This window comes from Xenia sp. Carnegie-2017, unplaced genomic scaffold, assembly GCF_021976095.1.
Source record: "Xenia sp. Carnegie-2017 unplaced genomic scaffold, XeniaSp_v1 HiC_scaffold_23, whole genome shotgun sequence".
NCBI lineage: Eukaryota > Metazoa > Cnidaria > Anthozoa > Malacalcyonacea > Xeniidae > Xenia > Xenia sp. Carnegie-2017.
This window is the reverse complement of record NW_025813486.1, coordinates 5,615,536-5,629,386: the sequence shown is the minus strand read 5'-3', so window position 1 is coordinate 5,629,386 and position 13,851 is coordinate 5,615,536. Positions and strand designations below refer to the sequence as shown.

Below are 13,851 nucleotides of genomic sequence, written 5' to 3'. Positions count from 1 at the left end.
AAGTTGGAACATAAGCAGCAGCATGTTGGCCTCCACCAATAAAGTGCTTGAATAGCAATTTGTAAAACATATACTGCCATATGGTCCACATGACTTAACTTTGTTATTTCTGCCTTTTTAAATTTAATCAGAAGATTATTTATATATTTGACATGGATGCTTATTGATGATGTGAGAAGTGAACATAAAAAAGCTTCCTGAATGCTTTTGTGAATTGGATTGGAGTTGGCTTGGCACAGTTTCCCCCTGTCAAATGTTTTAAAAAAGTTTTCTGGTGTATCTGTGTTTCACCTTTTGGTAAACATTTTACTGTGTAAAGTATTACGATTTAAATAATGGCATTAAGAGTAACTATAACTGGTTTTTGTCAGAATAAGTTCTGTTTGTGACATGATTACTTACAATAAAAATTTTAATTTACTGAATGAAGTTTATGGATTTTAGCAAAAATTAAATTTTCGAGCCCTTTGTTGCAATAATTTCTCTCTGCTGGTTGATCAATGCAGTGAATCAAACATAATTCTAATCATTTTTCACATACAATTGTTGGTCACAACTCACAAGTGAAGTTTAACCAAAGAGGTAAGCTGTAGGAGCTTGACAATATGTTTGACATAATGGTAAAGTTGTTAATTTAATTGTAAAAATTTATCAATAACTTCATTCTTTAAAAAATTGTAATTTCATATATTGTTTATTAAAAATAAGACAACAAAAAACATCTTTATTTGTAAGTTAATACAAATTTGACAGACATGATAGCCACAGGAACTCAATATACAATTACAAATAAAAACTTTCAATTACAATTATGCAGACAAGCTACATTGCAAATAAAAAGCCCCGATTCAAGAATCAAATATAAATTAGTTTAGTCCAAATTTTATACTAATAACGTCTTCATCTGAAGAACGTTCTTTACGCACAGTAGGTCGTTTTATCGCTTCTATCAAATCCGTTGACCATTCTAATAGGAAACTCTTTACTAGAAAATACAGAAATGGAATCACACTAAATATATTTATTACTTTTGTCCTAAATTATAAATTCTTAGGGCAACTGCCATTCAATATAAGAGACGTTCTAAACATGGATCTCGCATACAATTCAAGGCAAGAAACTATAAAACCCGTAAAATTATATTTGACGAACGTATTTTACAACAAAACTGTTTCTCACCTCATATGCTTGGTATCCTATCCGATGGTATTAAAAATTTTGTCCATAAGTGATATTAAATTCGTCAAATTTTCGAAAAACAACTCTTCATAATATTAATCTATATACATTCTGGCCAGTTTATCTGGCTGGAGTAATGGCGGACGCAAAAGATGCGCACTTGAGAACTGGGTACAAGTAGGGGACAGATTTTTCGCTGAGTGGCGCTTCTGTATGTATCTATTCTGTGCGCAGTTCAAATTATCACATACAGACCTGATAGTTGGTTTGAAGTTTACCTTCGTGGAATGTTTGTCTGAAGTCTAAGAACTGTCAACAACAACAACGAGCATCTTTCCTGTACAAGAAGCATAGCGTGAATAAAAACACGAACAATACTTATCGTTGACAATCGTCTTCAATAAAAAACGGTGAGTTTGGATGACGTGTTCGTTGATTGTAGACATATTACATTGATTCCTAGTAAAAGAAATCCTTTTTGAGAATAAAAACCTGTCTATGACCAAACTAGCTAAATTGTCATCGGTTTTATTAGATAGTTTTTTGGATTTTGAAATCACATCTTGAGAAGAAAACTTCGAAGACAAAAATATATTTGTTTGTCTTTGTATTTGAAAACTATCGTTCATTTTTATTATAGTTCTCGACAGTTTCATTTTCACATCAACAACATTATCCATTTTACAATAACTACCTTATTCTATAATAACTGAGGAGTAGAAGGTTAAAACTACCTGTTTTAACCTTCTACTCCTCTTCCTTGTGAACGAGAAGAGTCAACTAAAATGTAGAGAGCTTTGCGCTTTAAGTCCCGACCTTGTGACAAGTAAAGGTGAAAGGTTTATCAGAGATTAATCAACTGAATATTCTTGTTCATTTTTGTTTCGAATTCAATATTAAATATACAGTAACATATACCGATGTTAATGTTAGGCAATACATGATTGCCCTTCAGTGAAAGAATCCCGCTTCATACTGAAAAAAAATGAATCTTATACTGATGTTAACGTAGATTTTCATAAGCATTCCGCTTGCCAATATGACGATAAACATAAAGTTAAATAGTCGCAATGTTATTAAGAAACACAGAAAATAGCATTATGCTATATTTGTGTTATTCAGTAGCGCTCCAACTATTTGACCTTATAGTTCGTGATCTGTGCCTCAAAAATATGCTTTAAAAATGAGTTTCGTTGGACACCTCAAGGAAGGTCGCAAAATTTTCAAAATAGATAGAAAGTCACTTGCTGTTTGATATTCTTTTTATTGTCACTTCTAAAAAGCTGCAGTTTTTAGTATTTTGCGGTTGAATTTCAAAATTCCTCGCTCCTTCAGTTTTGAATGTGGCCATTTTTTTTTGTGCGGAACTGTTTGTATCCATTGAGTTCTATAATAACTGATTAATTGATTGATTGATTAAACTTTATTAAACGAGGGTAACACGTGACACAACAAGTGTGAAAAAAATAACTGGAGGGGAAACGTCAACAAAATTTGTATAAATTATTAGCGCGCGGCCGCGTGGTCAAAAACATGGCGGATTTTGGTGGTCAAAGTCAGCGGAGAGACGTAGGCTCATGAAATAAAATTTTTGTCGCCCACCCTGATTTGACCACCACGATTGCGAGTATAGAAAATATCAAAACTATTTATTTTCCTAAACTATTTAAAACTTTATTTATTAAACTGCCAACTTTTGTGGTTTGCGGATGCTGAAATAGCGACAGAAAAGGGAACATTTCTTGACTGCGGTAAGTAGCACAGTATTAGTTTTACTATTTTGTTTTTAACACGATACTTGAAGAGTGTCTCTACTACTAAGTTTTAATTTAAAGTTATTTTGGTCCAGTCTTGTTTGTTCTTCACTTAATCGCTCGCCAGACGTGTCGAAGCTGTCAATTTTTATCGAGTTTTGCATCCATCTTGTATCATGATCAAGGCATCAAGCTAAACTCTCCTGATTTGAATTGAGTTTACCTCCCAAAAATGAGGCATAATTTGTTCATGTTTTTTTTTGAAAAGATGAAGGGAAGGTTTACAACAAAGTTGTGTTGAAATTGAATGCAGTGCCATGCAAAATTAATGAGAACTATGGTATATGTTGTATAATAAAAATAACTATTAAACTGTTTGCTTGCTCAATTTGACTGACTGTATAGTGTAGACAATTATAATGTGATTGGAAAGTTGGATTTATGCAAACAGTATTAAAGTACTACTTAGCGTTTCTGTAAATGAAGTATTTATTGTTATAGTAAACAGGTTACTACTTCAAAACCAAGATAAAAGTAGTGTGTTGAATAATGTGCTAAGATTTGTTTCTACCTTGAAATTTTTGTTCAACAGTAGCTTATGATTATATCATTAATATGCACGAAAAATTAAACATATTATTGTCTCATCTCATCAAATCCATACTTGGTATGATTCCAGGTGATCCACAAATTCACATCGGATGCATTGGTTACAATGAAGTTGAATGTAGAAGAAGAAAAAATAGATGGCAAAGAAATTCTTTGTGTCTTATGAAGAATTAGTAGAAATCAATAAAAAGAATTCTTTAAACAAATTGTAAACAAATTTAAATTTGCTCATGATCAAGCAACCTAGTCAAAGAAGCAAAGTCTGTCTTCAACATGTGACCTTTCCAATTATTTAGTTTCTTTGTACAAAATACTATTTTCAAGAAACTTGACTTGTAAGTTTTTAATTAATATTTTTTTACCAAGGGATAAAAGGAACTAATTCAAAGGCTTGATGTAAAATACAAAGATTTAACAAGTTGTTTATCATTTAATCCCCAAATGTTAGTTTGTACATATAAATAATTAGTATTGGTAGCTGTAAGTTGTTTAAGCAAAACAGAAGAGTAGTAGTGCTCGAAGGGGTTAGCATTTTTGGAGAATTATATCTTGTTCATGACATATATTACACAATTCCAAAAAACTGTAAGTAATGCACAATAATATCTATAGAACTTGATAAATTTCTTCACCTACACTGTCAAATAACTATTTTGCCTTCATGCAGCAATAGACAGTGTTTTTGTCAGACAAACCAATGCACTTTAGTTTCCAAGTTTTTAATTTCAATGGAAAATTAATGTAGTTCTGTTCAGTAATAGATCCAAGATTCTGCCAAGCTGTTTACAAAATACAAATTACCAAGCAACAGTGTCATGGTGTTTTGAATTTTTTTCTTATTTGTAGCTCTTCTAGTTCAACATACTTTCTTTATGAGTTTTCAGTAGATTTATCAGGTAATGACAATACACTTATGATACTTATCCATGGTAAACTTTCAGTTGACTTATGTCGTAGGACTGAAGCAAACATTTTCTCGCTTCCTTAGGAGCATTTTTACACAGATTTATCCATTTGAAGCAAGAAAAATAGGTGCAACAAACTGTTGACAAACAGTCAAACACACAAAAGCATGAAATAATGTATAAGTTTGACGAGATTGACAGGTCTAGTAAAGAATGCCGTTTGATTTTCACTTTGAAAAGGCTAAAATGTCATAAAATAACTTAAATGTTACATCCACAATATGCGTTTCTCTACCGTCGATCTTCTTTATTTTGATGTGTGTCTGTACAGTGTTTTTCACGCAATGCCGAAGCATTATTTTCACATGATGCTGTCGGTATCGTAAATGTTTTTTTTCTCACTTGTTTTCGTTCATACAAACAGTATTAGAAATCAGGAGGGAGTGAATATTGAAAAAATTTTTTAAAGTGGAAGTTTTGACCACCAAAATCCGCCATTACCGCCATGTTTTTGACCACGAGGCCCAGGCCCCTTTGCCCCTCCAGGTCTTATAGAGCTCAATGTTTGTATCTAACTGCCGTTGTCATAGTGAGGCAAATTTATTTACGGATGCCATCTTGAAAGGTGGCAAAAAGGCGCGACTCTTAATAAAGTCCAAGTAAAATGTAAGTTTTAAATGAAGAATTCTGTCGAAAATTTTGGAAGCAAACCTAAACTGTCACCTTTGCACTTATGTATCAACATAGGAGAAGCCTGTTTCAGACCTAAATCTTGTCAGTTTTAAGAACTCATGGTTAAATAGTGCGCAACTTCACTTTTCGAAGGATAGCAACGCATCTTTCCATAAATTTTTCCTTAATCACTAAAGCTTGGTAAGAAATTGATCATTACCACTAAAGAATTTTTTGTTAATAAGCTTTTAAAGAGGCACATCATTATGCATAGGCCTAAGATAAATGTAAAAATTCTAGAGCAAACATTTAGCAGCTTACAGCTATGTTACAGATTCCATAAAGTACATAGCTTTGTGATTAACCTGCTTTAAGTGATGCAAGAGCAAAAATAAAGTTTTAAAAGTATTGCTATCAGGCTATTAGACTCACTGAACACAAGAATTACTTTGATTCAATGTTTTGACCACTCTTTCTACAAGGTCACTCCACATAGGATAAGTGAAGTCCATTCTTTACTTTGGAAGAGTAGAATTCTGAAATTTCTCTTTTTAAATATAGAAGGACAACATTTTTTTGATTTTGTAGAACCTACACTAAGCATTAAAGTGCTTGCTCACTTCTAACAGAGGATCTTGTCTCCATTACATACCAATGTCCCAAAACCATCTTTAGTTGCTGTTTCCATGCATTGAGTATATAAAGAATGACTTTAAAAATAATTCAGATATTCTTTATTTTAAATCAACATTATAAACTTTTATCAAAGGACACAGTAAATTAGTAAATTAGTATGTATAGATCAGAATCATAACTGCATTTCTTGAGAAATATATATACAGGATCACTTTTTCAATCAATGTGCCAGAAGTCTTTCACTCTCCTTTTCATGGTATGACAAAGACAACTTTTATCTATGAAAGTCCTCGCTAATCAAATTTACAATAAAACAAGTTTCAACCCAAGCAAAAAACCCCAGCTTTCTTGCTTCTGAAATGGCTCACTGAAAAATATTCTTTCTTGAACTGTAAAACATGATCTTGAGCATAAAGCCTTAACTGAAGATTAACAATCATCACAACCTATGAAAGAGATTGTTGAAAAATACAAAAGTTTACCACTTCTGACATATTGTAAACAAATAGTAGCTAAGTTTGTTCTAAGAATCATATAATGTTGAGTTTTAGCTTGCTGTTTTGAGATTTTTAACTTCTTTTTGCAAAATACCTCTCAGTTGTATACAGAATGCAATAAGAATGACTTTAGCAATATTTACACTAACTCTTGATTAGCAATGGAAGTTTATGGAACTTACATTTTTGTACCAAGCCGCGCTTTGGCCTTTCTGTTTACAACCACAAATGGATATTACTCCTCCGGATGAAAATGGGTGGCAAACGAGTGACGGGAAACTGCAAGTCTGAAATCGTATGGATGACCATTCCCCTAGCGCCGAATTCCCTACTTGATAACGTTCATTGTGGTTGTAAGACTGGCTGCAACGTGGCTGTAACTCCCAACGTTGTTCATGTAACAAAGCCGGAGTGAAGTACACAGATGTATGGTCGTGTACTGCATGCACGAATGTAGATATTGATGACGACAATGATGTTGAGGAAGAGGAGTTTTTAGATGATGACATTGACGACGAATTCGAGACAGACCTTTAAAAAAAGCGCGCCTTGTCTTGCACAATACGATTATAACTTTTAAAATATCATCTTCTCAACAATTGCTAAAATCCAACCTAATGCACGAGTGAAATATGTATTTCTTTCAGATAATTTATTTATGTTGCCAGTATTATCGTGCGGAATAGCTCTCTATTAGGTCTGGCACTAGCACACAAAATATAAATAACATGAAATTTCCTTGGGGAAAATGGCGGATTCCGAAATTGTAATGAGCTACAAATTTTAAAACTTTAATGTAATATAGCAATAAAACTGCAGCTTTTTGGAGATGACAAGAAGTAAAACTGCGTTAAGCATGTAAAAGTCGTTCTGTCTTGAATTTTTCACGACCTTCCTTGAGGTGTCCAACGGGAATGAAAGAAAATCGGTCACAGATCACGGACTATTACATTACTCATTTTAAAATGAAATTTTAATAAACTGGATTTTTTGATTGGTTCAAATTTCATTGAGCTGTAGGAATGCCATATAAGGATAATTGAATATGATAGTCTTGATCGTAAAAAAGTATTCATCCAAGTATTGAGTGTTTTTCATTGTTGCTAGAAACCTCCAAAGAGACTGTTAGTACTTATATTTCACAGAGTTTCACAATCTTGACGGTGAATGACGTAACTATAAAGCTTGTGTTTTTATACATTCCAAATAATCTTGAAGGATTTATGACAATATTTTGAAATATTACTAAAAAATCAACACGATGAAAATATGGGACTATGAAACATGAAAATTATGTTGAAATTACAACTCAATTTTAAACTTGCTTCATGCATTTATGATTTGTAGACATAGTTCAAATGCAGTTCTCCCATGAGTTCTTTTGACTTAGATATATACAGAAAAAATTAATGAGATCACTTGCGAATCAGCACATTTACAGATAAGTATAATAACCAAAAGTTATTTGAAGATTTCTTTTTCAAAAAACAAACAAAACAAAATAAAATAAAAAAGCACTTTTGCTGACGTGTTTAGCCATAAGAGCGAGGAGCGCGCGGTCAGTTATCGTAAAATTCTGGATTGCTGCTACCACCGAGCGAACCTTTCCTCTAAGTCTCGCCAATTTATTAAGGTCACGAACCTGGCCACCATTATAGCGCTTTCTTAAATAATAACATAGGGACTTTGTCGTGGTGACAAATCTGAAAATAGTTCTAAAGATAGCAAATACCATAGTGAATGGTAAAAATAAAATCACAAGTTCTTAAAAGAACTGTTTTTAATAAAGAGCACGAAGCCAATAGTTCTAAATTAAACGACACGATGCATTTCGGCAGACTACTCCTCAGTAACATTTATACCAAAGCACATCTGGAGGTTCGGAAGAGGCAATCATCCGCAATCTCCAAGTCTGCAATTAAAAAATGTTAATACTTCAGTTTTACAATGATATTTTTCTCAGGAACTAATGTGATGACCTATTAAGCAGAACTTTGAACATTAAGACGACAGTGTCTCCTAAAGAAAATTGGATAATCAAGAGCTTAAAAAACAAAACTCAATGGCGGATGATCAATATAGATGCTTAGTCGTTGAAAACCATTCCAATGTTAAAATCACTGTAAACTATTACAAAGGTTGGTCTCCTTTTTGCAAGTTTCCGACTTCTTCAAAAACCCTCCAACCAACAGAGAATCATCGCTATCATCATCAGGAATCATTCAAGTTTGAAATTTTTGCATATAGACAATAGAAATGAAAAGAAGCTTCTTGGACCCAAGAATTGCAACGATATTGAAGTGATAACTATAAATGAATCATTAACTTGTCAACGAAATACTGTAAACGAAAATGGCAGGCAAACAATCGGTCGCCACATAAATCGAGAAAACGAATTGCCCTCTGGAGACTTGTATGAACAACTAGGATTAAACATGAAAGAAGTTCGTAAAATGAATGTAAATGACTTAAAAAAAGCGGTCAAAACAGGATTTCTTAAAATGATGCTTATATGGCATCCCGACAAGCCTAATGGCAATAAGGAAATAGCAGAAAAGATAATTCACGCAAAGGAAATTTTGTTAAATGATGAATATCGAGCTCAATATCACAACCACTTTGACTATCAACAAGGATGGTTTTCTAAAACGGTGGAAAGCAATTTTTATCTGAATGCGGGAGTGTAAAGCAACATAAAGCTTTTTGGAAGCGACTTGGTTTTCTTGTATTCTCTTCTTTATTAGCTGTCGGCGGGATCACCTGTTCTGTTTTAACGGCTGGTCTCGGTGCACCAGTTTTTGTAACATTAGGATCAATAGCTGGTGGAGCGTTATTCGGCGCCGGCTTACAATCTTCAGGTGAATGCCTAAAAGAACGATCTGTTATTGATGGAATGGATTCTGAGAAATGGATCAAAAAAGCGTTGATAGGTGGAGCTGCAGGTGTCTTCGTTGGAGGTGCGTCCGCTGGCATCACAGCAGGAATAGTAGGCATTGGAAACGCAGCATTATCGTCAAGTGCGGTTTCGATTGGTAAATTTATTGGAATGGGAGCAGCTAATGGTGGTATTGGTGGAGTAATAATGTCTTTGAGCTCTATTCTCTCAAGGAAATTAGTTGACAAAGAAAACATTGCTCTAAAGAAGGTCATAATTCACGCCCTATTGGGAGGATTGATAGGAGCGACGGCTGGTATAGCAGCAGGTGCAGTTACTAAACCTTTAGTTGATAGTGGTTCATCTGCGGCCGCACCAACGATTGAAGGTGACTTAATAGAGCAAGCTTTTTTACGTACGACTGGACAAAATACAGTTAAACTATTGCGCCTTGTTGGTAAAAGAGCTGCTATTTTGGCGTCGAGAGTTGCAATTGAAAATCTTACGACGCTGCTTACGAGCTCGTAGATAGTTCGGCTAAAAGCTAGATCTGACAACACTTGTAAGTGAGAATGAGAATCAAGACCAGGAGTTATTGCATCTACTGGAAAACGAAGAAAATTCATTTGGTGGAGAGGATGTTGACGGGTTACAGGAACTAATGCACGAGTTTTATCTAACTCAAGGAAACGGTGAGAATGATGATGTAACAAATGAGAATGAATTTGCGCGTAAGGAATTAAAGGAAAAGGAAAACAATCAGCGAAGAGAAAGAACAAACCAATCATACAATAAAGTGTTTGAAGAAACTTCAATTGATGAGTTACAGGTAGGAGCAAATGATTTTTTACTAAGTGACAACAGTTCAAACGTGAAGTATGGAGCATTTGCAAAACCCCTGACACATAGCTCTCAAACAGAGAGAAATTTTTCATCAACAGTAGAAATCGATTTCAATCAAAGTAATTCAACCTGCACAAATAATGATAATTTTGCGTCAAAAACACAGCGACGCTCAATTGCCGATGAAACAAGCCAAGAACAATTGACCAAAAAAACTATTCAATATTACTCCGAAGGATCATGGATCTCAAAGATGATCGTAACTTATTATTTAAACGAAAGTAAAGTCACAGAAGAAGTAAGTGGTAATGGAGAGAAAGTGAATATTTCTGCAAGCGCTACAAATGTCGAAGTGAGATTTAAAGTTATGCGTCCACTTTGGGGTGATGTCATGACGTACGACCGTTTTAACAAGACCTGGTTAAAACCATATACACCTCACATCTTCCGATACCAAAAAGCAAAAAATCGCACATTTACTCTTAGTGGTAATCTTCGTTGGGAGGCAGTTATGGGAGTCAGTAATGAGTATGGAGAAACAAAAGAAATGGGTTTTTTATCAACTGACGAAATTTATTGCCCTCAAAGAAATACAACCTGCTCAAATAATAAAAATTTTGCGTCAAAACCCAACAACACTCAATTCTCGACGATATAAGCCAAAAGCAGTTGACCAGAAAACCATTCAATATTACTCCAAAGGTCCGTGGATCTCAAAGATGATTGTAACCTATTATTTAAACGAAAGAAAAGTCACGGAAGAAGTAAGTGGTGATGGAGAGAGTGAATAAGCGCAACAAATGTCGAAGTGAGATTTGAAGTTATGCGTCCATTTTGGGGCGACGTTATGAAGTACGACCGTTTTACAAATACCTGGTCGAAACCGTATACATCTCATATCTTCCGATACAAGAAAGCCACTGGTCGCACATTTACTCTTAATGGTAATCTTTGGGGGGAGGCAGTTATGAGAGTAACTGATGAATACCACGAGGAAACAAATGAAATGGGCGAAATTTAGAAAGGTGAAGAACTTTCTATAATCGATTAATAATTTACAATACGTAACGTACGTAAGCTTGACACATGTGTGCTATTGGCGTTTATCATTTGAATTCCAGCTAACAAATTCCCTGCAGATATCACTGAAAATAATATTTGTTGTGTTTTGAAGTATTGTACTTGCAGCCCCTCAATAATGTGGTAACTATATAATATAACATGAGTGTATTCTCTGATTGTGTACTGGCGATAACAATAAACTACTCGATCTTTATTATTTCTATTGCGTATTGTACTCCATTGTACTTGGAATCAATCATAAGCCGTAATGAAAAAGATACGTTCCTACACCTAGATAATCGTAAAGATAACACAGAATATAAAATAAGAATTAACCAAAATAGCTCAAATAGGGTTAACTGCAAAGTATTTTAAAATAGAGATATAACTGCTGTAACTGTTGTAACCGTCCTCTACTGAACGAAACTACATTTATATAGTTGAAATGACCTTGATTCTTCAACAAGTCTCATTAACGTTTTTTGAATTTTGCAGATATCGCCAGCGGAAGCAATGATTGGGAAACGTTCTGTTAACATAGAACAAATAAGTGATTGCTGAACTAAATGATAATTGACCTCACCTGAGATTGAGTGTAACTGTAAATACAACGTATAAATCATCATTATTCAAATGATGGAGACAGCAATGGCTCTCACATAATGATTTTTAACAAAATAGTTTTCTTTGGACAATTATCTTATACAAGTATGCTTTTGTGTATAATGTAATCATTAAATAGTAATTTTGATTGCTCTTCGAAATTCTAATTTTTATTATTCTTAGAAATTGTAATTTTTGATTGTTCTTAGAAATCATATGTTAAGGATATTTTACAGAAAAGCAAAAGTTGGGAAAATTGTATATTGGGCGGTTCATATTCATATATGCATGATTTGTTGTCTTTAATTCTTTTGAAATTCATTGTTTTTAACGAATTATATGACATGAATATGTGAAAATCATACCCACCTTTTGATTATCAAACTCTCTAAGCCCATGTCTTTAGCATGTATCATAATAAAATAATGACAGTTTTACCCATAAATTTGCTTTGATGCAACCCTTTGTTGCATGTTGTTTCCAATTGTAATCTTTATACCCTCCTGCATGCATTATAACCGTAAAAGGAGTAAATTATTTACAATTTGTTCAGGTCTAGTTGTGTTTGCGTTTATTGTGTAGATAGCTAACTTGTGCTAAGGGTATTTTCATCGTCTAAGATTGTCAAACACAAAGTGAGTGTTGGAATTTTCATTTCGTGTTTTGTAGGTGTTTGTAAATGGGAGAGTATTTTTCGAGGGTTGTGGTAGCTGTAGCAGGCTAAAAATGGTAAAAACACAGGTTAAAAAGTTGTGTTCTACACTATACTAATTACAGGAACTAGCTATATGATAAATTAGACAATATATTTATGCTATGTTACAAGTGAAAATTTAGTATAGTATTATAAACATAGTTTAGGCATTCGATCTTGCCGAATACGAATGTTTTATCCCCACCTGCATGCACCCCCATCTTTAATCTTACGTCCCCAAACTCATGCGTGAGAAAGATGAAATCCTACAAAAAACAGCTTTAGTTTAAATTGAAACGCTCAGCTAAGCAGGTGTCAAATAAAACAAAGCGTTGACAAAAGATTAAAAATTAAAGTCACCAAAGTGAACGAATGATGTGAAATGAGGCATAAATATACAGAAAGAGAAAAAAAAGATTAAATTTCCAATCCTTAATTAGTCTTAGTAAACGGAAAAAAGTTTTGCCGTTCATGCTTATTTTTACAGAATGAAGTTTAATACATAATCAACTTATTAGTGATTATTTCATTGACATTTTCAAATGTTGAACTTTATATGCGCTGAATGCATTAAAGTCAAAAGAAAATGAGATAAAACTCCTCTAAAAGACTGCAAAAACCATAATTTGTATAGGCACAAGATTGTACATTAGAATTGCAATGACTTACATGCTAGCATTGAAGTAAAAAGAATGGAATACAATACTTCATTGGTATTCTCCATTTCTCAAAGTAAGTATTTTTTACGTTATTAATTTTTGTCATTAATTTTGCTGGCAGTATATTGTAAGCTGACAGTATCTTCTATTATCTTATTGTATAGAAATTCTTATCAAGAATAAATAATATAGTTGAATAAAGTCTTCTGAGCAATTAACAAGAATGGGCAATAAGTCCTCAGAACAATGATCAAGGATGGGACAGTATATACTTTAATGACGTTAGAAAACACGAGACATCTTTTGTCCATCAATCCGTCTACATCACAAACTATAATCGCAAATAGAACATGTTGCTCTTAAGCAATGCTTCCATCAGCTCAACTTTTATGTCCATAAACAAGTCCCTGTCCTATTGGAATATGACCAAGGTTATTGGACTATTGGACTATGGCAGTTCAAAACGTTTCTATTATGGGTATTATATCCAACTAAGATACGATTCCAACTGGTCAATCCGCCAGTCCTAAAGACATGTGAACTATATACGACGAAATAATAATAATATCATGGTACGACTAATTATCTTAAACTATTTACAACAGCAAAAAACCCCGCAAATCCTCAAAGTCACCATCAATAGTTTTTCTTCCTTTGCAGATGATTAAAACCACGCCAAAATCGACCAGCCAAATTTCTACATTAATTAATTAGAAAATTTTCCTAATAAAAACATGGAATTTTTTCAGCATGCAAAACAAAACCAAAAGTCCTAGTTTTCGATCAAAAGTCCATCTGTCGATGTATCCGCTTTCATGCCGTAGATGACATGCACTGTTGCAAGAAATGGCCAATCTTGCTTC

General features: G+C 33.7%; 2 long non-coding RNA genes across 2 annotated transcripts; both read right to left on the bottom strand.

Annotated features, from left to right (window-relative positions):
- Positions 1–690: 690 nt before the first annotated feature.
- On the bottom strand, positions 691–1,223 carry LOC124448511. The gene is made up of 2 exons (XR_006949085.1): positions 1,180–1,223; positions 691–985 (listed from the first exon to the last, which is right to left on the bottom strand). It is a non-coding gene; the product is annotated as an uncharacterized LOC124448511 (long non-coding RNA).
- Positions 1,224–6,120: 4,897 nt separating this feature from the next.
- LOC124448530 lies at positions 6,121–6,823 on the bottom strand. The gene is made up of 2 exons (XR_006949113.1): positions 6,435–6,823; positions 6,121–6,201 (listed from the first exon to the last, which is right to left on the bottom strand). It is a non-coding gene; the product is annotated as an uncharacterized LOC124448530 (long non-coding RNA).
- Positions 6,824–13,851: the final 7,028 nt, after the last annotated feature.